A 20,195-nucleotide genomic window follows, 5' to 3' on the forward strand; every position below is an offset into this window, starting at 1 on the left:
AGGAGGTACAATTTCTGAGTCTGTCCATCTGTTGGGCTTTCTCAGCCTGCCTGACCAGCTATCTCTGTTTTTCTGTCAGGCTGTCCTGTCTCTGGCTGTTTCTACATCTGGTTCTGTTGCATCTTTTGATAGTCCATCTCTGCTTCTGCCTGTCTTAAGGAGACAGGAATGAAATGTTATTACAATTCGGTAGACAAACCCTCTTCTGTCATCTTCCCTTCCAGTGGTGTCCTAGAGATAGATGCTGGAAGAAGATAAAGCTTAGCATTCGTGTGCAAAGACACAAGAGACTTAAATAAACAATGACTTATGAAGGAGAAAGCAGTGCCCCAGGGATGGAAGTGGGATGGACACAGACAGCAGACCAGTGTAAATTATGCTACTGTGGAAAGGGTCTATATATAAACAGCACAAAGATGACACTGAAATTTCGATGAAAGATAAATCATGTGCTGGAAAAAGAAAACCAACTTTTTAAGAGGAAAATAAAAAGAAGAGGGAGTGTCCAGCCACAAGGTCTACAGGAAGGTACTTGCCAAGTCTCAGCCACAGAATTTGGACATGAAACTGCCTGGTGAGAGTTAAAATAGCAAAATTCACCTATTTTATATAAGCACATCACATCAGTTTAGTCATGCGATTAAACTTAAACTTTTGAATTGGGGTCAGCAAACACACACACGCACACACACACACACAGACACACACACACATGGAAATAAGTGGATTGAAGCAGAATCCAAGGTTTTTATGTCATCACCTGTTCAGCTAGTAACATGACTTCTAAGACATTCATACACACACACACACACACATTTATATTTTATGAGCCCTCATGAGGTTCCACCCTTTCCTCGTCCACTCAGCTACCTGGGCCTTGATGCCCTTCCCTTTATTCAAGATAAATCTCTTGAAAGGGGTGTGTCATCTGCCCCCTGTTCTAAGGTTTACTTGCTTGACTCCAGGCACCATCTATATGTCATAGACTCTCAAATTCATAGCCCATGCACAGACCTCTTCTTTGAATCCAGACCTATAGCCAGCAGTCTGCCCCACCACTTGGAAATCTCAAAGGTGGTGCGATCTACAAAGGAACAAAATAGAACGTATAGTCCAGGCAACCAATTTTAATCTAAATGTAGATTCCTTCCTCATTTGAGTAAATAAATAGAAAGACACTGATGCTGGTAAGGAGAAAATAACCAGGATGTTAGCTGAAACTTATACTTCTTCAAGTGCTTGTGTTTCAGAAGTAAAATTTGTCTATTCATGACATTCTAAAGAAAGGTGGCAATTTTTTTTTCTAGTAGTAAGAGAATTGAAATTTACCTCATTTATTTAGACAATAGCCAATTGATATATGAACAGTCTTCGGGAATGATTTGTTCTAACAGTGCAGATGAAAGTTTGGTCTAGTCTGTGAACACGTTTTCCATGTCAGTTGCTATGATTAGATTCTGAGATCAGACACCAAAGGATAAATTTCACTCCACATTGTAGCAAACTTCAACTATCAAACTTGGTTTAAAGACCAGCAGGGTAATAAGATGCAGTGGAAGGAACAAAAACTATCTGGGCAGATTCAAGGTAAGATTTGAATACCCAAAAGATCCTTAATTCTCTGAGCAGTATTCATCACATAAACACACTGCATTACATTGGTGATGTCTGTCAATTATTTTAAAAAATAAAAATAAAAATAGTACATGGTGATGGCAAAAATAGGAATTTACAAGCAGCTGATGGTTTTGATTAGCGTGTTTGCTGTACATGGGATTTTATGAAGAGTGGTGACTCTAAGTGAATTAAAATCATCCAAGCGGTCACGAAGAGCATGTTTTGGGTGAAGGCAAGTGGCTGAGTATGGTCCACCACAGGTGAGGAGACTTGCTGTAGAGGTATATTCTTAAAGATGGTAGCCCCTAGTCGTATGTGATTATTTAAATGGATTAAAATTAAATAAAATGGAAAATTCAGTCTCTCAGTCTCACTCGCAGCATTTGAAGTGCTCAATGGCTACATGTAAACCCGTGGCTACTATACTGTGCGCAGCGCAGATATGGAACATCTCTATCAGCGCAGAGGATTCTGTGAGATAGTGCTGTTCTATAATCAGTCATTCCAAGTAAAATTTACATTTCTTTCTGCTTCTGAATACATAGGTCGCCTGGATAACCTATGTGGGGGTGGGTGATGTTTGTGGGGATGGGGAGGAGTTAGAAAATCGGACATACAGAATGGTCACATTTGGATTTACAGGGTCTCATCAGGGTCTTATTTGTCTCACTGTGCTTACCGAGATGTTATGGAGGCTGGGGACAGGGCTTGAGGAAGGTTGGTAGCCACCCAAAGGAACCGTTTGTTCTGGAACCCTGTGCTTTGGAATGTGAAGAATTTGGGTCTAATCTTCTGTGGCCCATACAGCATCTGACCTGGTGGTCAGGCCATCATCTCAAACTCATTGTCCAAAACTCAACCTTTGCTTTCTTTCTCCCATTCCACGATCATGAATATCTATTTTCAATATATTTGATGGTTGGTCTTTTACTGTTCATATTGTTAGTATCTCCACCAGTATACTAGCCCTCTTCTCAGTCGCTAGGCCTTGAAATCGCTGGTTGAAAGGATACAAAATAAATGTCTTTGTAAACTGAAACTTACATTAGAAATAATAGCATGTGGGGTTATTGTAAATACATTTAGATACAAATACGTAAATACATAAATCAAATACATTTGAGTCTTCTGCTTTGCTTTGCCCTCAGGTTTAACGTGATATGATATTTCGATGCCTCCCAGCTTAAGACCAGCAGGAACACATTTGTAGTTGAACAATCTGAGTTTATTATTCTTTGCAGTGAAGGAGAACATACACAGTGAAGGAACTGTGGGCCACACAAGTACGTGGGTGATAGAAAAGGGATGTTAAGAGATTTGGGCTTGGGACTTCCCTGCTGGTCCGGTGGATGAGCCTTTGCCTTCCAAAGTAGGTGGTGTGGGTTCGCTCCCTGGTTGGGGAAACTAAGGTCCCACATGTCTTGTGGCCAAAAACCAAAACATAAAAGAAAACAAACAAACTAACAAACAAACAAAAAAAAAACAGAAGCAATATGGTAACAAATTGAATAAAGACTAAATAAAGGGACCACCTCAAAAAAAAAAATTAAAGAAGAAAAGAGGTGGGCTTGTTTTAGGTGATTTGGGTGAATTTTTAAAGAAGCAGAGCTCTGATCTGGATTGGATACTGTCAGGAAGACAGGGAATTCCTATGACAGTATCTTAATAAACCTTTTGTATAGAGAGAATAGATTAGAGTGAGGTTAAAGCTACAATTGCTGAAAACAAACAAAGAAACAAAGCAAAGGGGAAAACAAAACCCCCAAACTAGCAGTCACTCATACTAGCTAGGAGAGGGATATACGGTGATTTGTACAGTGATTTTGCTTTTGTCTGTGCTAAGGAACAAAAAAATCATGAAGTGGCCTTTGTTTTGTCTCACTTTATCATGATCTCAGAGTGACAAGATCTCATGATCTCACCTGAAGTTGGCATTCCCTGAGATTTTTTTCAATGTCTAATGGGAGAATAACATGTCCTAGCCTGGATGTCAAGAGATATTTTTTAGTACCCCCTTCTGGCCACAAGCCATTAACCCATGTTATCTAGATTATCAACATTGCTCTGAGTTTGATGATCAGGAATTTGTTTAGAGAATGTAGTCTGTAGTAGGACATGGATTGGTCTCTCCTGCTCCTTTTGCAGTAGAATGCATCATTGAATACTCTGGTGTGACACGGGCTGTGCAATAGCATTTAAGACTCCAGACAGGATGCATTGGCCAACTGCAAAACAAGTAATCAAACGAAACACAATGATTATTAGTCCTTGCAACAGGACTTGAAGTCAAGGGCTTGGATTATAAAAACCAGGCAATGAATCCAGCTGGGTTCACCTTTGAGCACCACATGACTTTTGTTAGAATCAAAGACAAGTTTTGGACCACCCTTGCTAGTTATGATTTTCCCTAATGTGAGAATAGCAAGTCACAAAGCCTATATGAATAGGGAGTCAGTTATTCTTCGTGTGTGTGTGTGTGTGTGTGTGTGAGAGAGAGAGAGAGAGAGAGAGAGAGAGAGAGAGAGTCGCTCAGTCATGTCTGACTCTTTGCAACCCCATGGACTATAGCCCAGGAGGCTCCTCTGTCCATGGTATTCTTCAGGCAAGAATACTGGAGTGGGTTGCCATTCCCTTCTCCAGGGGATCTTCCCGACCCAGGGACCGAACCCGGGTCTCCTGCATTGCAGGCAGATTCTTTACCATCTGAGCCACCAGAGAAGCCCTTCCTGGTGAGTTTTTAAAAGAAATTGGTTTGACTGTTACTGGATAATCCCCTCTCTCTAACCCCTCCCCCCTCCCCCACCCGATTCTGGGAAACAAGATCTGCTGGAATGTTTAGTTTAACATATCACAGAGTCTCAACAATTATCCTGAACACACAAGATAAGTTAGCGTATGCCATATGGGTGTTATATAAGATGTTACATAACAAATAGTACCTCATTGTGGCACGGCCTCTATCAGGAGAATAAGCATCATTTGTTACAACTAGAGACAGCCGATTTTGTGTTCCTCAAGGTAAGTGATGTATTTAGCAGAACTTCCCTCGTGTGGCTCAGCTGGTAAAGAATCCACGTGCGGTGGAGGAGACCTGGGTTCGATCCCTGGGTTGGGAAGATCCCCTGGAGAAGGGAAAGGCTACCCAGTCCAGTATTGTGGCCTGGAGAATTCCACGGACTGTATAGTCCATGGGGTCGCAAACAGTCGAACACGACTGAGTGACTTTCACTTTCAACCAGTTTCACAAAGCAGGCTGACTATCATGAACAAATGGAATATCTTGAGCAAATTTGACTCTCAGGGTCAGGGTGGCTCCAATAATGGAGCCTACTCTTGATTGAGTGGGACTCACCGACAGGGCGCAGGAATGGCCGAGAGGAGCTACCCCGCGTCTCAGGTAAGGGGCGGTGGCCGGGAGGAGCAATCCCAAGCCCGAGGCCAGGGGCGGCGGCCGGGAGGACCGACCCCACATCCAAGGAGCCGTGGCTGCCTGGGCGCAGGAGGCCTAGAGGAGCTATCCCACGTTGAAGGTCAGGAAGGGCGGCGGTGAGGAGATACCCCTCGTCCAAGGTAAGAACGGCGGCTGGGCTTTGCTGGAGCAGCCGTGAAGAGATAACCCACGCCCAAGGTAAGAGAAGCCCAAGTAAGACGGTAGGTGGTGCAAGAGGGCATCAGAGGGCAGACACACTGAAACTGTACTCACAGAAAACTAGTCAATCTAATCACACTAGGACAACAGCCTTGTCTAACTCAATGAAACTAAGCCATGCCCATAGGACAACCCAAGACGGGTGGGTCATGGTGGAGAGGTCTGACAGAATGTGGTCCACTGGAGAAGGGAATGGCAAACCACTTCAGTATTCTTGCCTTGACAACCCCATGAGCAGTATGAAAAGGCAAAAGGAGAGGATACTGAAAGAGGAACTCCCCAGGTCAGTAGGTGCCCAATATGCTACTGGAGATCAGTGGAGAAATAACTCCAGAAAGAATGAAGGAATGGAGCCAAAGCAAAAACAATACCCAGCTGTGGATGTGACTGGTGATAGAAGCAAGGTCCGACGCTGTAAAGAGCAATATTGCATAGGAACCTGGAATGTCAGGTCCATGAATCAAGGCAAATTGGACGTAGTCCAACAAGAGATGGCAAGAGTGAATGTCGACATTCTCGGAATCAGCGAACTCAAATGGACTGGAATGGGTGAATTTAACTCAGGTGACCATTATATCTGCTACTGTGGGCAGGAATCCCTCAGAAGAAATGGAGTAGCCGTCATGGTCAACAAAAGAGTCTGAAATGCAGTACTTGGATGCAATCTCAAAAACGACAGAATGATCTCTGTTCGTTTCCAAGGCAAACCATTCAACATCACAGTAATCCAAGTCTATGGCCCAACCAGTAAGGCTGAAGAAGCTGAACGGTTCTACGAAGACCTACCAGGCCTTTTAGAACTAACACCCAAAAAAGATGTCCTTTTAATTATAGGGGACTGAATGCAAAAGTAGGAAATCAAGAAACACCTGGAGTAACAGGCAAATTTGGCCTTGGAATACGGAATGAAGCAGGGCAAAGACTAATAGAGTTTTGCCAAGAAAATGCACTGGTCATAACAAATACCCTCTTCCAATAACACAAGAGAAGACTCTACACATGGACATCAACAGATGGTCCACACCAAAATCAGACTGATTATATTCTTTGCAGCCAAAGATGGAGAAGCTCTACACAGTCAGCAAAAACAAGACCAGGAGCTGACGGTGGCTCAGATCATGAACTCCTTATTGCCAAAATCAGACTTTAATTGAAGAAAGTAGGGAAAACCTCTAGGCCATTCAGGTATGACCTAAATCAAATCCCTTATGATTATACAGTGGAAGTGAGAAACAGATTTAAGGGCCTAGATCTGATAGATAAGAGTGCCTGATGAACTATGGAATGAGGTTCGTGACATTGTACAGGAGACAGGGATCAAACCATCCCCATGGAAAAGAAATGCAAAAAAGCAAAATGGCTGTCTGGGGAGGCCTTACAAATAGCTGTGAAAAGAAGAGAAGGGAAAAGCAAAGGAGAAGAGGAAAGATATAAGCATCTGAATGCAGAGTTCCAAAGAATAGCAAGAAGAGATAAGAAAGCCTTCCTCAGCGATCAATGCAAAGAAATAGAGGGAAACAACAGAATGGGAAAGAGTAGAGATCTCTTCAAGAAAACAAGAGATACCAAGGGAACATTTCATGCAAAGATGGGCTCGAGAAAGGACAGAAATGGTATGGGCCTAACAGAAGCAGAAGATATTCAGGAGAGGTGGCAAGTATACACGGAAGAACTGTACAAAAAAGATCTTCACGAGCCAGATAATCACGATGGTGTGATCACTGACCTAGAGCCAGACATCCTGGAATGTGAAGTCAAGTGGGCCTTAGAAAGCATCACTATGAACAAAGCTAGTGGAGATGATGGAATTCCAGGGGAGCTATTTCAAATCCTGAAAGATGATGCTGTGAAAGTGCTGGGCTCAATATGCCAGCAGATTTGGAAAACTCAGCAGTGGCCACAGGACTGGAAAAGGTCAGTTTTCATTCCAATCCCAAAGAAAGACAATGCCAAAGAATGCTCAAACTACCACACAAGTGCACTCATCTCACATGCTAGTAAAGTCATGCTCAACACTCTCCAAGCCAGGCTTCAGCAATACGTAAACCGTGAACTTCCAGATGTTCAAGCTGGTTTTAGAAAAGGCAGAGGAACCAGAGATCAAATTGCCAACATCCGCTGGATCATGGAAAAAGCAAGAGAGTTCCAGAAAAACATCTATTTCTGCTTTATTGACTATGCCAAAGCCTTTAGCTGTGTGGATCACAATAAACTGTGGAAAATTCTGAAAGAGATGGGAATAGCAGACCACCTGACCTGCCTCTGGAGAAATCTGTATGCAGGTCAGGAAGCAACAGTTCGAACTGGACATGGAACAACAGACTGGTTCCAAAGATGAAAAGGAGTACGTCAAGGCTGTATATTGCCACCCTGCTTATTTACCTTCTATGCAGAGTACATCATGAGAAACGCTGGACTGGAAGAACACAAGCTGGAATCAAGATTGCCAGGAGAAATATCAATAACCTCAGATATGTAGATGACACCACCCTTATGGCAGACAGTGAAGAGGAACTAAAAAGCCTCTTGATGAAAGAGAAAGTGGAGAGTGGAAAAAGTTGGCTTAAAGCTCAACATTCAGAAAACGAAGATCATGGCGTCCGGTCCCATCGCTTCATGGGAAATAGATGGGGAAACAGTGGAACAGTGTCAGACTTTATCTTTTTGGGCTCCAAAATCACTACAGATGGTGACTGAAGCCATGAAACTAAAAGACGCTTGCTCCTTGACAGGAAAGCTATGACCAACCTAGATAGCAGATTCAAAAGCAGAGACACTACTTTGCCAACAGAGGTTCGTCTAGTCAAGGCTATAGTTTTTCCTGTGGTCATGTATGGATGTGAGAGTTGGACTGTGAAGAAGGCTGAGTGCCGAAGACTTGATGCTTTTGAACTGTGGTGTTGGAGAAGCCTCTTGAGAGTCCCTTGGACTGCAAGGAGATCCAACCAGTCCATTCTGAAGGAGATCAGCCCTGGGATTTCTTTGGAAGGAATGATGCTAAAGCTGAAACTCCAGTACTTTGGCCACCTCATGCGAAGAGTTGACTCATTGGAAAAGACTCTGAGGCTGGGAGGGATTGGGGGCAGGAGGAGAAGGGGACGACAGAGGATGAGATGGCTGGATGGCGTCACTGACTCGATGGACGTGAGTCTGGGTGAACTCCGGGAGTTGGTGATGGACAGGGAGGCCTGGCGTGCTGCGATTCATGGGGTTGCAAAGAGCTGGACACGACTGAGCGATGGATCTGATCTGATCTGATCTGAAAGTCATTTAGCAAACGAAATCAGATGACATGGATATGTCACTGGGCTATACTTAATAGAAGTTCTTGATTGAAGTTCTTACTGATGATTCTACTATTACTTCTAACGATATTGTTTTCTATACTGCCTGCTTCAAGAAGTGTTGTTCCTTACATTATCAAGTGTGTGACTGAGCCACTGATATAATGATGGTGTGCAGCTCCATATGAAATCCATAAGTATAATGGTGTGACTCTGTATATAAGAAGCAACAAGACAGAATATTTTCCTGGACCAAGAGACTAGTAAGACAGGTGTGGTCCAGAGACTTTTGTTACTCACAGGGCCTAGTCCAGTAATAACACACTGAGTGGCCTATCAGTGAGATCTTTGACAGACCTGCGAATGAACCCTCCCAGCACCATGGAACAAGATGGTAATGAAATGCTCTGCGAACCATGGTCAAACTCATGGCCATAAAAGGGCCCTGCTCTGGCAACTGGCACTTGCTATCTGCCTCTACAAAGATTAACTCATGGACACTACAGCTGCTGACCTTCAACGTCCCCTGAAAGGAGTTCAGGGTGAAAATCAGAAATTAGGCACTCGCTCTGTGTTCTGGAAAAATGGACAAAACAGGCCTTTGGATAGTTAGAGATTTTCAGGTAAAGATTTTCTTGAGCCCAAATTCTTGCATCTTCTCATACCTAGAAAAGCACCTAAGTTGTTAATGGGGACAACTATTTTGGCTTTTACAGTAATACCACAGTAAGAAGCCAAGGCCTACCTGGACAAACTTTGACAACTGGCTACCTCAAGCACCTGTCTACGCTGGGTTATAGACTCATTCACCTGAAAAGAAATTATAAGATTTATTTTGTCTGTTAAATTTCAGGTTTTCATTCTTTCAGCTACTTCTAACTGGGTTTTTTATACCTACATTCAAAATGTATATGAATATGCCAGATGGCTCCATTCTTATAAATAGGGCAGCCCAAGTGTTGACTCTACCCAGACCAGGATCAAAGTTACTATCAAATGTAAGCTGATTCTTGCAGGTTATTCTTGGACTGCTGATTACAGTAATTCATCTACTGATATTTGGTCTCTGCCTTTTAATCTACTTATCTAGTTTGTTCTTTCTAAAGGATACAGTGGCTTCCCAGACAAAGTAACAGTGATGCAGAGATTCTGGCCACTCTTCAAAATGGACTCCCCTGATGTTCCACCATGGTTACAGATACAATCTTGGTTTACAAGCTCTCCTTTGTGAAAAACTATCTTGACTACAATCATTGTAATCATTCTGTTTTTTGCTGTTTGCTCCTTACATATATAACTGTGTATTTACTACTTGGGGCCCTTGGATCAGAAACCCTAAGTAAAAGGGTAAGGAGAATATGTTGCTTCAACCGCTTAGGGTCAGTGCCCCTCACCTGCAGGAAGCAGTTACTGACAGATTTCTCTGCCCCTTTCCCCTCAGCAACAATATTCTCCTAAAATAAAAAGGGGGAACTGAGAGAGTTAACTTAGGCAGGTTGATAAGGAGTCAAAGCCTAAGGCCCCTTTAAGGAGGAGATAAACATTCTTTCTTTTTCACATTCTTTGCTATAGATATGTAGGCCTCGTAGGCCGCAGTATCTCTTATTCAAGGACATGTCTTTTTTTTTTTTTTTTTAAGCTTTGGATATATGTTATGGGAGAAGGTCTGGGTAAAAACTTCCACAGCTGTAGCTCTGGGTTAACCTGTTCCTTCTGGCTAATCTCGTGCTGATGTCATCCCAGGAGGTATGTTACAGGAAAGGGTCTGGAAAAATTCTCGAAGTCTTGAGGTATCTTTTATCTAGTCTCAGCAGCTAGTTGAGAAGTGTATAACGCCTTGCTTAAAGTAGTGAGGTGGGTTCTCTCCTGCTCCCTTCTGACGTCTATGTCTGAAGCTTTTTCTGTCACTTTCACTTTAGATAAAATCTACACAATGCTCCAAGTGACTGAGACTGTCTTTGGTCCCGAGTTAAATCTTCTCCTTCGGAGACCATGAATCTGGCGGCACTGTTCACCATTCACCATTAGCTGTCACAACTCTAGAGTCAGTATTCATGTTTCTCTCATGCCAAGCACCACTCAACCTGAAGCATTATATAGACCTTCTTATCAACTTTCTATAGCCATCTAACAGAGAATATTTAAAATGTGATTTAAGGTTATCCTGTCCTATTCAAAGTGTGTAAACATTCTACTCACATGATTTGAATAGGGCAGAATCTTTGCGACCCCATGGACACGAGTTTGCAAGTCTCTGCTATTCATGGAATTTTTCAGGCATGAATACTGGAGTGGGTTGTCGTTTCCTCCTCGAGGAAGTCTTCCCAACCCATGCCTCATGCGTCTCCTGCATTGGCAGGTGGATTGTTTACCACTGGGAATGTTTGGGAAGCCCCAAACATTCTACTTAGGCAAGGTCAAATGACCTGAGAGACTTACCGTTTTCAAAGTTTTTTCCCTTGCATTGTACTTTCCTTGTCATTGAAAGGTCCACACTCTCTCTACACCGTATACTTTGTTTAGCATATAACACTTGTCGGTATTTAATATTATTAATTTCCTCAAAAATCAAAATCCATCTCATTCATTCCTCATTTCTTTCAGTGTTTAAGTTTGTTACATGCTTAGCTGGTGTCTAAAATAGAGACAAAAGCAAAGACTGGGCAAACATTGCCACTTTTATCACAGAAAATGTTTTGACAGCCGCAAATGATGGGATAACCTAAGAAAATAATTACAGAAATTAAGGTGCATAGAGCACAGAGCTGGAACCAAGACGTAATTATCCAAAAAAAGGAGTGATCAGTAATTATGTCAAATGGGGAAGAGGAAATGATGTTCTTAAGATTCATGGGGAAAATTCATACACAAAGTCCTCTGTTCCACCAGTATCCTACGAAGGGAGCCCCAGAGAAATCATCCCTGGAGGGAAAGATACACAGAGTGGAATTCCTGGTACAGAGTGCACTGATCCTGTGATGGGGAGTGGGAGGGGTAGGGGAAAGCCTCGTGGGTGTGGCTTTGCGTGGCGTCCAAGATGACGTCACAAACATCAGCCGTATCCAACGACACCGTGGGCTGAGCTAGTGCCAGTGGCGGCTGCGTCTGGTGAGGAAGCTTGCCCTCTGCACCCCTGAGGTAAAAGCCATGGGAGCAGTCAACAGTCAGATGCCCTCGAACAGAGTGGGGCATGCCCCAGAGGAGCCAGGTGCCCCTGAGGGGGAGGAGGAGGCCGAGGAGGTAGCAGTGGCAGTGATAGAGGAAGGGGAGGAGAGCGAAGAGGCCAGACCCACCACTAGCCAAGGGCGCCACAAGCGGAAGACAGGCCCAGAAGGGCAGCTCACAAAAGCGCCTCACAGGAAGCGAGCAAAAGACCGTTTAGAGTCCGTTTATAAGACACTTTTTCTGAGAGGAGAAGGGAGTGACGTGCAGATCCGTGCCTTGGGGAAGGAGTGGAACTTGCACAAGGTCTACTTGTGCCGGTCAGGATACTTTGCTAGCATGTTCAGTGGTGCGTGGCGTGAGACAACCATGGATACTGTAGAGTTGCAGATGCCTGACGAGAACATTGATCGTGAGGCACTGCACGAGGCTTTAGGTTCCCTGTACCGAAACTCTGTGCTCATCCCACCCGGTCGAGTGGTCCCCATGCTGGCCACAGCCAGCATGCTGCAGCTGGACAAGCTGATTCAGCAGTGCGGAGAGATAATGAAGGAGACGGTCAGTGATCAGACCGTGTGCAGCTACTACTGCTCTGCTGAGAGCTACGGACTGCAGAACATCAGGGCCATGTGTCTTCAGTGGCTGCTGGACAACCTGATGACCCAGCATAGTGAGGAGTTATTGAGAGAAGTTAGCCTGGATCTCATGAAAGAGGTCATTGCCTCTTCAGAGCTCTTCGTGATGGAGGTAGAGATGGATGTGTACACGACGCTGAAAAAGTGGATGTTCCTGCAGCTGCAGCCGACATGGAGAGGCCCCCGCAGAGACCTACTGCCTGACGCCGACTCGTGGTTTGCCAGGTCCAGGCAGGAGTCAGAGGGCACCCCTTTCCTGGAGACCGAGCAGGGCAGAGCCTTCGTGCCAGCGTTCCAGCAGCTGCGGCTTGCCTACATGATCTGCGACCTGCCGTCAGCACGCATCATCGACCAGGATGCACTGATCCCTGCCACGTGGCTGACCCCAGTGTACAAAGAGCAGTGGCTTGCCCTCCTCCGGGCTGAGCAGACCAGAGACCTCGGGCCCGTGGATGTCTTCGAGTCCGACCTCCAGAGGACCAGCATGCGGTGCGGGGGCCAGCTCCTCAGGGATAAGCAGTGCACCTGGCGGTGGGCAGGCTTCAACGTCGGCTGGGACTTGGTGGTGTGCTATGCCAACCGGCGCATCATTTTCAAGCGCAGCGTGCTGAACAAGTCTTGCGGTCTCGGGGTCAGCTTACTCTGGCAGAGAAAGGTCGCGTTCCGCTTGCGCCTGGCCTCCTTGGACAGGGCTGGAAGAGCCATTTTCCGGAAGGAGACAGAACTCCAGGTGCTTTCCCTGGGAAAGGATGAAGAGCTAGAGGTGGTGAATCTGGAGAACGAAGATGTGGTTTTCCCCATATATGTGACCTGTAATTTCCTGTACCTCCCCAGAGAGGGGCGTTTCCCTGAGTGAGGACTCCTGAAAACAAAATCTCAGAGAGGTGAGCAGCTCTTTTCCTGGGGTCAGGGACGACCAGCTTTGTCCAGATGCCAGCTCCTTCTGCGGGACCAACCGGACTTGCCCACCTCTGGTGGCCCACCTCTGTCAGAGTCTTTGTTGAACTGTAGCTCATAATACTTGAGATCGTTTACCTGAGCCTATGAAGAGGAGAAATGTTAAAGCCCTGCTCCCCCAACACCTTTAGACCTCATTTGTGCTGTTAAAGTGGCAACCTGTCCTCCTGGTTACCATCCATCAATGCCCCCTCCCATCATTTCTGCAAAGTCAAAGACCAGTTGACTTTAGAGAGAACCTGTGAACCTACCTACTCTACTACTGCTGGTGAAACTCTTTTAAAATATGCATTTCCTTTAGCTTGATTAAAGGAATGTTAAAGAAACCGTTTGGTTTCTCTTTCAGTTCGCGTGTTTAGAGCCACTCTGCCCCACTCATTACCACCACTACCGCTAGCTTCCTTTGGATTGCTTCCCTTTCCCCATTCCCTGCCACTGAGTGTGTAGTACTTGGTTCCCATGATCTCTCACTCTGTGAACGCACCCAGGCTACACTGATGATCTTCTCTTTATTGGTTGTTCCTCAACATTCTTAGGTTAGTTGACTTCATATCGTATCTTGATGTTACTTTGGCTTTATTTTGACTTTCCTAGCATTTTAACCCTAGAAAGACGCCTCCAATCTTATACAACCCTATATTGGGGGTGGAGTGGAAGGCGGCAGATTGATGCTATGAGGACATCTCGGTACTAGACAGACTTTTTCTGTGGCATACAGCCACGAATTATTTATGCACCAGAATGCACTCTCTAAGCACGCTGATGGCCTTTGCCCTTCAGAAACATTTGACGTTGGAATTGTACGTGGAAAGACTCTTTCCCGCTTAAAAACAGGTCTGGTAACCTCTGGAAAGAAACGCTTTTGAATTATAATGGGAATTATTTGGCATCTGGAAGTGGGATCACGAGAAGTCCACACTAGTAATCAAAAGGGTAAGATAAAAAGTGTTTTTGTCACAAAAGGAGAAGCACACTAGTCACGATTTGAATTTGTTAGTTTCTGATTACTGTTAACTTACAAATTGTCACCATCCCATTCCCTCCATTGAGTCATTTTGAGGTCAAAGAATGGAAAACTCTATTTAAGAATCCATATAAATAATAAATACATGCTTGGAAAGAGTGTGATAAATTAATACAAGATGAACAAATAAAAAAAACTAGTATACTCTATTGGTGTTTGGCAGATTCATGTTGATGTATGGCAAAACCAATACAATATTGTAAAGTAATTAGCCTCCAATTAAAATAAATAAATGTACATTTAAATTAAAAAAAAAAAAAAAAACAGTCACCAGATTTAAGGCTTTACTTAGTTGAAATCAGAATTTTCCTTACTGGTGGTTTATGTTTCTCTTCCCAATTAGATTTTATCCATTGTCCATCAGTGAACAAATTACTTTTGACTTTATCCATTCATTCATTCCTTTTCCTCTTTAAGGAGATTTGAAAGGCTTCCTTATCCCAAACCCACATACTAGGATTAGAGTAATATTTACGTGACAGTTACTTATATGAAATGGTTCAACCAGGAAGCTGCTGTTGCATCCTTCGATGTTTGCCCTTAATTTTGCAGCCCCCTACCCTTTCTTGTGTTCCCTTATATTCCATATACCTAACCAACTACAAACAATAGACTTCATTTTATTTGTGTTTAAAAATAACTGGGGAGAAGAGTAAGTCATGATTCAGTTGAAACGTAAAAATTATTGTTATTTTTTTTTTCGGTAAGAATTTCACTTTCTTTATGTAAACTCTCTAAGCAATTTGAAATCACTTGTTCTTGAGCTGAATGCCAAGATGCCATTTCATCTAAACAGAGGTATCCTCAGTTGGGAAATTCAGAGACTACTTAGCTACAAGTGTACCTTGACTGAAAGATCTGCTTTTGTTTTCCTACCCAACGAGCTTTAAATCCTTAAATTGCTTGTTGCCGCTTACAATAGAAAGATGTTCAATAATGTACAAACAGTGACAGCTGAAATACACTCATTTAAACATTTAAACTCTCACAAACCCTGACTGTTGCCATTTGCCAGTTTGGGCAATTTATCCAATACCTGTCTCTATTTTTTCTCTCTCTTTTTTTTTTCTTTTCTTTTTGACTGCTCAGGATGAGGAAGAAACCTTTTCCCATGTTGATACTCATTTTGTTAGCCTCTTCGTAAAGGCATGGGGAGATGGGGAGGCAGGGCGACGAACAGTCATGGTAATGCTACAGGAAAACATCAAGCTAAATAACAGCAAAGTAAACGCCACACTAAAGGAGATGGTACCCCTATGGGATACCACGTGGTCCTTGACAATGATGAGGATTTATCCCTGTCTCTGTTTTTCCCTCTCTGTATGTCTGCCACTCTCTCTGTCATCCCCTATCTCTGTCTCCATGATGTCTGTCTGCATCCCTGTCTAATTTCTATCTACCTCTGTCTTTGTCTTCCTCAGTCTCTGTCTCAGACTGCCTATCTTCGTCACTCTCTGTCTCTGTCTTACTGTCCGTTATCTTTCTGTTTCTCTGTTTCTGACAATCTGTTTGTGTCTGGGTCTCTATGTTTCTGTCTCTGTCTCTGTATTTCTCCAGTGCTTCTGTATCCGTCTGTATCTGCATCTCTCTGTGTCTCTTTCTCCATCCGTCTGTCTTTGTCTTTCCCTTTCTGTCCCGATCTGTCTCTGTCTTTCTCCCCACCCCCAACCTTGTTTCTCTCTGACTCTCTCTCTCCCCATCACTATCTCTATGTCTGTTGGCTCTCTTTCAGTGTGCGTCTGTCTTTCTCTGTCTCTCAGTCTGTCTGTCTCTGTCTTTCTATCTGTGTCAATCAGCCTCTGCCTGTCTCCCTGTCTCTGTCTGCAACCATCATTCTTTGCCTTAGTTTGAATGGGTGTCTGTTTGTCCCTGTCTGTGCCTGGCTTCCTCTGCCTCCCTGTCTCTGTCTCCATCTATTTCTACCTGTCTCTGTCTGCCCCTTTCTGTGTATGCCTTTCTAGCTGTCTCTTTTGCGGGAGGAGGTACAATTTCTGAGTCTGTCCATCTGTTGGGCTTTCTCAGCCTGCCTGACCAGCTATCTCTGTTTTTCTGTCAGGCTGTCCTGTCTCTGGCTGTTTCTACATCTGGTTCTGTTGCATCTTTTGATAGTCCATCTCTGCTTCTGCCTGTCTTAAGGAGACAGGAATGAAATGTTATTACAATTCGGTAGACAAACCCTCTTCTGTCATCTTCCCTTCCAGTGGTGTCCTAGAGATAGATGCTGGAAGAAGATAAAGCTTAGCATTCGTGTGCAAAGACACAAGAGACTTAAATAAACAATGACTTATGAAGGAGAAAGCAGTGCCCCAGGGATGGAAGTGGGATGGACACAGACAGCAGACCAGTGTAAATTATGCTACTGTGGAAAGGGTCTATATATAAACGGCACAAAGATGACACTGAAATTTCGATGAAAGATAAATCATGTGCTGGAAAAAGAAAACCAACTTTTTAAGAGGAAAATAAAAAGAAGAGGGAGTGTCCAGCCACAAGGTCTACAGGAAGGTACTTGCCAAGTCTCAGCCACAGAATTTGGACATGAAACTGCCTGGTGAGAGTTAAAATAGCAAAATTCACCTATTTTATATAAGCACATCACATCAGTTTAGTCATGCGATTAAACTTAAACTTTTGAATTGGGGTCAGCAAACACACACACGCACACACACACACAGACACACACACACACACATGGAAATAAGTGGATTGAAGCAGAATCCAAGGTTTTTATGTCATCACCTGTTCAGCTAGTAACATGACTTCTAAGACATTCATACACACACACACACACACACACATTTATATTTTATGAGCCCTCATGAGGTTCCACCCTTTCCTCGTCCACTCAGCTACCTGGGCCTTGATGCCCTTCCCTTTATTCAAGATAAATCTCTTGAAAGGGGTGTGTCATCTGCCCCCTGTTCTAAGGTTTACTTGCTTGACTCCAGGCACCATCTATATGTCATAGACTCTCAAATTCATAGCCCATGCACAGACCTCTTCTTTGAATCCAGACCTATAGCCAGCAGTCTGCCCCACCACTTGGAAATCTCAAAGGTGGTGCGATCTACAAAGGAACAAAATAGAACGTATAGTCCAGGCAACCAATTTTAATCTAAATGTAGATTCCTTCCTCATTTGAGTAAATAAATAGAAAGACACTGATGCTGGTAAGGAGAAAATAACCAGGATGTTAGCTGAAACTTATACTTCTTCAAGTGCTTGTGTTTCAGAAGTAAAATTTGTCTATTCATGACATTCTAAAGAAAGGTGGCAATTTTTTTTTCTAGTAGTAAGAGAATTGAAATTTACCTCATTTATTTAGACAATAGCCAATTGATATATGAACAGTCTTCGGGAATGATTTGTTCTAACAGTGCAGATGAAAGTTTGGTCTAGTCTGTGAACACGTTTTCCATGTCAGTTGCTATGATTAGATTCTGAGATCAGACACCAAAGGATAAATTTCACTCCACATTGTAGCAAACTTCAACTATCAAACTTGGTTTAAAGACCAGCAGGGTAATAAGATGCAGTGGAAGGAACAAAAACTATCTGGGCAGATTCAAGGTAAGATTTGAATACCCAAAAGATCCTTAATTCTCTGAGCAGTATTCATCACATAAACACACTGCATTACATTGGTGATGTCTGTCAATTATTTTAAAAAATAAAAATAAAAATAGTACATGGTGATGGCAAAAATAGGAATTTACAAGCAGCTGATGGTTTTGATTAGCGTGTTTGCTGTACATGGGATTTTATGAAGAGTGGTGACTCTAAGTGAATTAAAATCATCCAAGCGGTCACGAAGAGCATGTTTTGGGTGAAGGCAAGTGGCTGAGTATGGTCCACCACAGGTGAGGAGACTTGCTGTAGAGGTATATTCTTAAAGATGGTAGCCCCTAGTCGTATGTGATTATTTAAATGGATTAAAATTAAATAAAATGGAAAATTCAGTCTCTCAGTCTCACTCGCAGCATTTGAAGTGCTCAATGGCTACATGTAAACCCGTGGCTACTATACTGTGCGCAGCGCAGATATGGAACATCTCTATCAGCGCAGAGGATTCTGTGAGATAGTGCTGTTCTATAATCAGTCATTCCAAGTAAAATTTACATTTCTTTCTGCTTCTGAATACATAGGTCGCCTGGATAACCTATGTGGGGGTGGGTGATGTTTGTGGGGATGGGGAGGAGTTAGAAAATCGGACATACAGAATGGTCACATTTGGATTTACAGGGTCTCATCAGGGTCTTATTTGTCTCACTGTGCTTACCGAGATGTTATGGAGGCTGGGGACAGGGCTTGAGGAAGGTTGGTAGCCACCCAAAGGAACCGTTTGTTCTGGAACCCTGTGCTTTGGAATGTGAAGAATTTGGGTCTAATCTTCTGTGGCCCATACAGCATCTGACCTGGTGGTCAGGCCATCATCTCAAACTCATTGTCCAAAACTCAACCTTTGCTTTCTTTCTCCCATTCCACGATCATGAATATCTATTTTCAATGTATTTGATGGTTGGTCTTTTACTGTTCATATTGTTAGTATCTCCACCAGTATACTAGCCCTCTTCTCAGTCGCTAGGCCTTGAAATCGCTGGTTGAAAGGATACAGAATAAATGTCTTTGTAAACTGAAACTTACATTAGAAATAATAGCATGTGGGGTTATTGTAAATACATTTAGATACAAATACGTAAATACATAAATCAAATACATTTGAGTCTTCTGCTTTGCTTTGCCATCAGGTTTAACGTGATATGATATTTCGATGCCTCCCAGCTTAAGACCAGCAGGAACACATTTGTAGTTGAACAATCTGAGTTTATTATTCTTTGCAGTGAAGGAGAACATACACAGTGAAGGAACTGTGGGCCACACAAGTACGTGGGTGATAGAAAAGGGATGTTAAGAGATTTGGGCTTGGGACTTCCCTGCTGGTCCGGTGGATGAGCCTTTGCCTTCCAAAGTAGGTGGTGTGGGTTCGCTCCCTGGTTGGGGAAACTAAGGTCCCACATGTCTTGTGGCCAAAAACCAAAACATAAAAGAAAACAAACAAACTAACAAACAAAAAAAAACAGAAGCAATATGGTAACAAATTGAATAAAGACTAAATAAAGGGACCACCTCAAAAAAAAAATTAAGGAAGAAAAGAGGTGGGCTTGTTTTAGGTGATTTGGGTGAATTTTTAAAGAAGCAGAGCTCTGATCTGGATTGGATACTGTCAGGAAGACAGGGAATTCCTATGACAGTATCTTAATAAACCTTTTGTATAGAGAGAATAGATTAGAGTGAGGTTAAAGCTACAATTGCTGAAAACAAACAAAGAAACAAAGCAAAGGGGAAAACAAAACCCCCAAACTAGCAGTCACTCATACTAGCTAGGAGAGGGATATACGGTGATTTGTACAGTGATTTTGCTTTTGTCTGTGCTAAGGAACAAAAAAATCATGAAGTGGCCTTTGTTTTGTCTCACTTTATCATGATCTCAGAGTGACAAGATCTCATGATCTCACCTGAAGTTGGCATTCCCTGAGATTTTTTTCAATGTCTAATGGGAGAATAACATGTCCTAGCCTGGATGTCAAGAGATATTTTTTAGTACCCCCTTCTGGCCACAAGCCATTAACCCATGTTATCTAGATTATCAACATTGCTCTGAGTTTGATGATCAGGAATTTGTTTAGAGAATGTAGTCTGTAGTAGGACATGGATTGGTCTCTCCTGCTCCTTTTGCAGTAGAATGCATCATTGAATACTCTGGTGTGACACGGGCTGTGCAATAGCATTTAAGACTCCAGACAGGATGCATTGGCCAACTGCAAAACAAGTAATCAAACGAAACACAATGATTATTAGTCCTTGCA

At 43.2% G+C, this 20,195-nt stretch overlaps 1 pseudogene; it reads left to right on the forward strand.

Annotated features, from left to right (window-relative positions):
• Positions 1–11,554: 11,554 nt before the first annotated feature.
• LOC139180965 (germ cell-less protein-like 1 pseudogene) lies at positions 11,555–13,466 on the forward strand (annotated as a pseudogene).
• The last annotated feature ends 6,729 nt before the right edge of the window (positions 13,467–20,195 follow it).

This window comes from Bos indicus, chromosome X (genome assembly GCF_029378745.1).
Source record: "Bos indicus isolate NIAB-ARS_2022 breed Sahiwal x Tharparkar chromosome X, NIAB-ARS_B.indTharparkar_mat_pri_1.0, whole genome shotgun sequence".
Lineage (NCBI taxonomy): Eukaryota > Metazoa > Chordata > Mammalia > Artiodactyla > Bovidae > Bos > Bos indicus.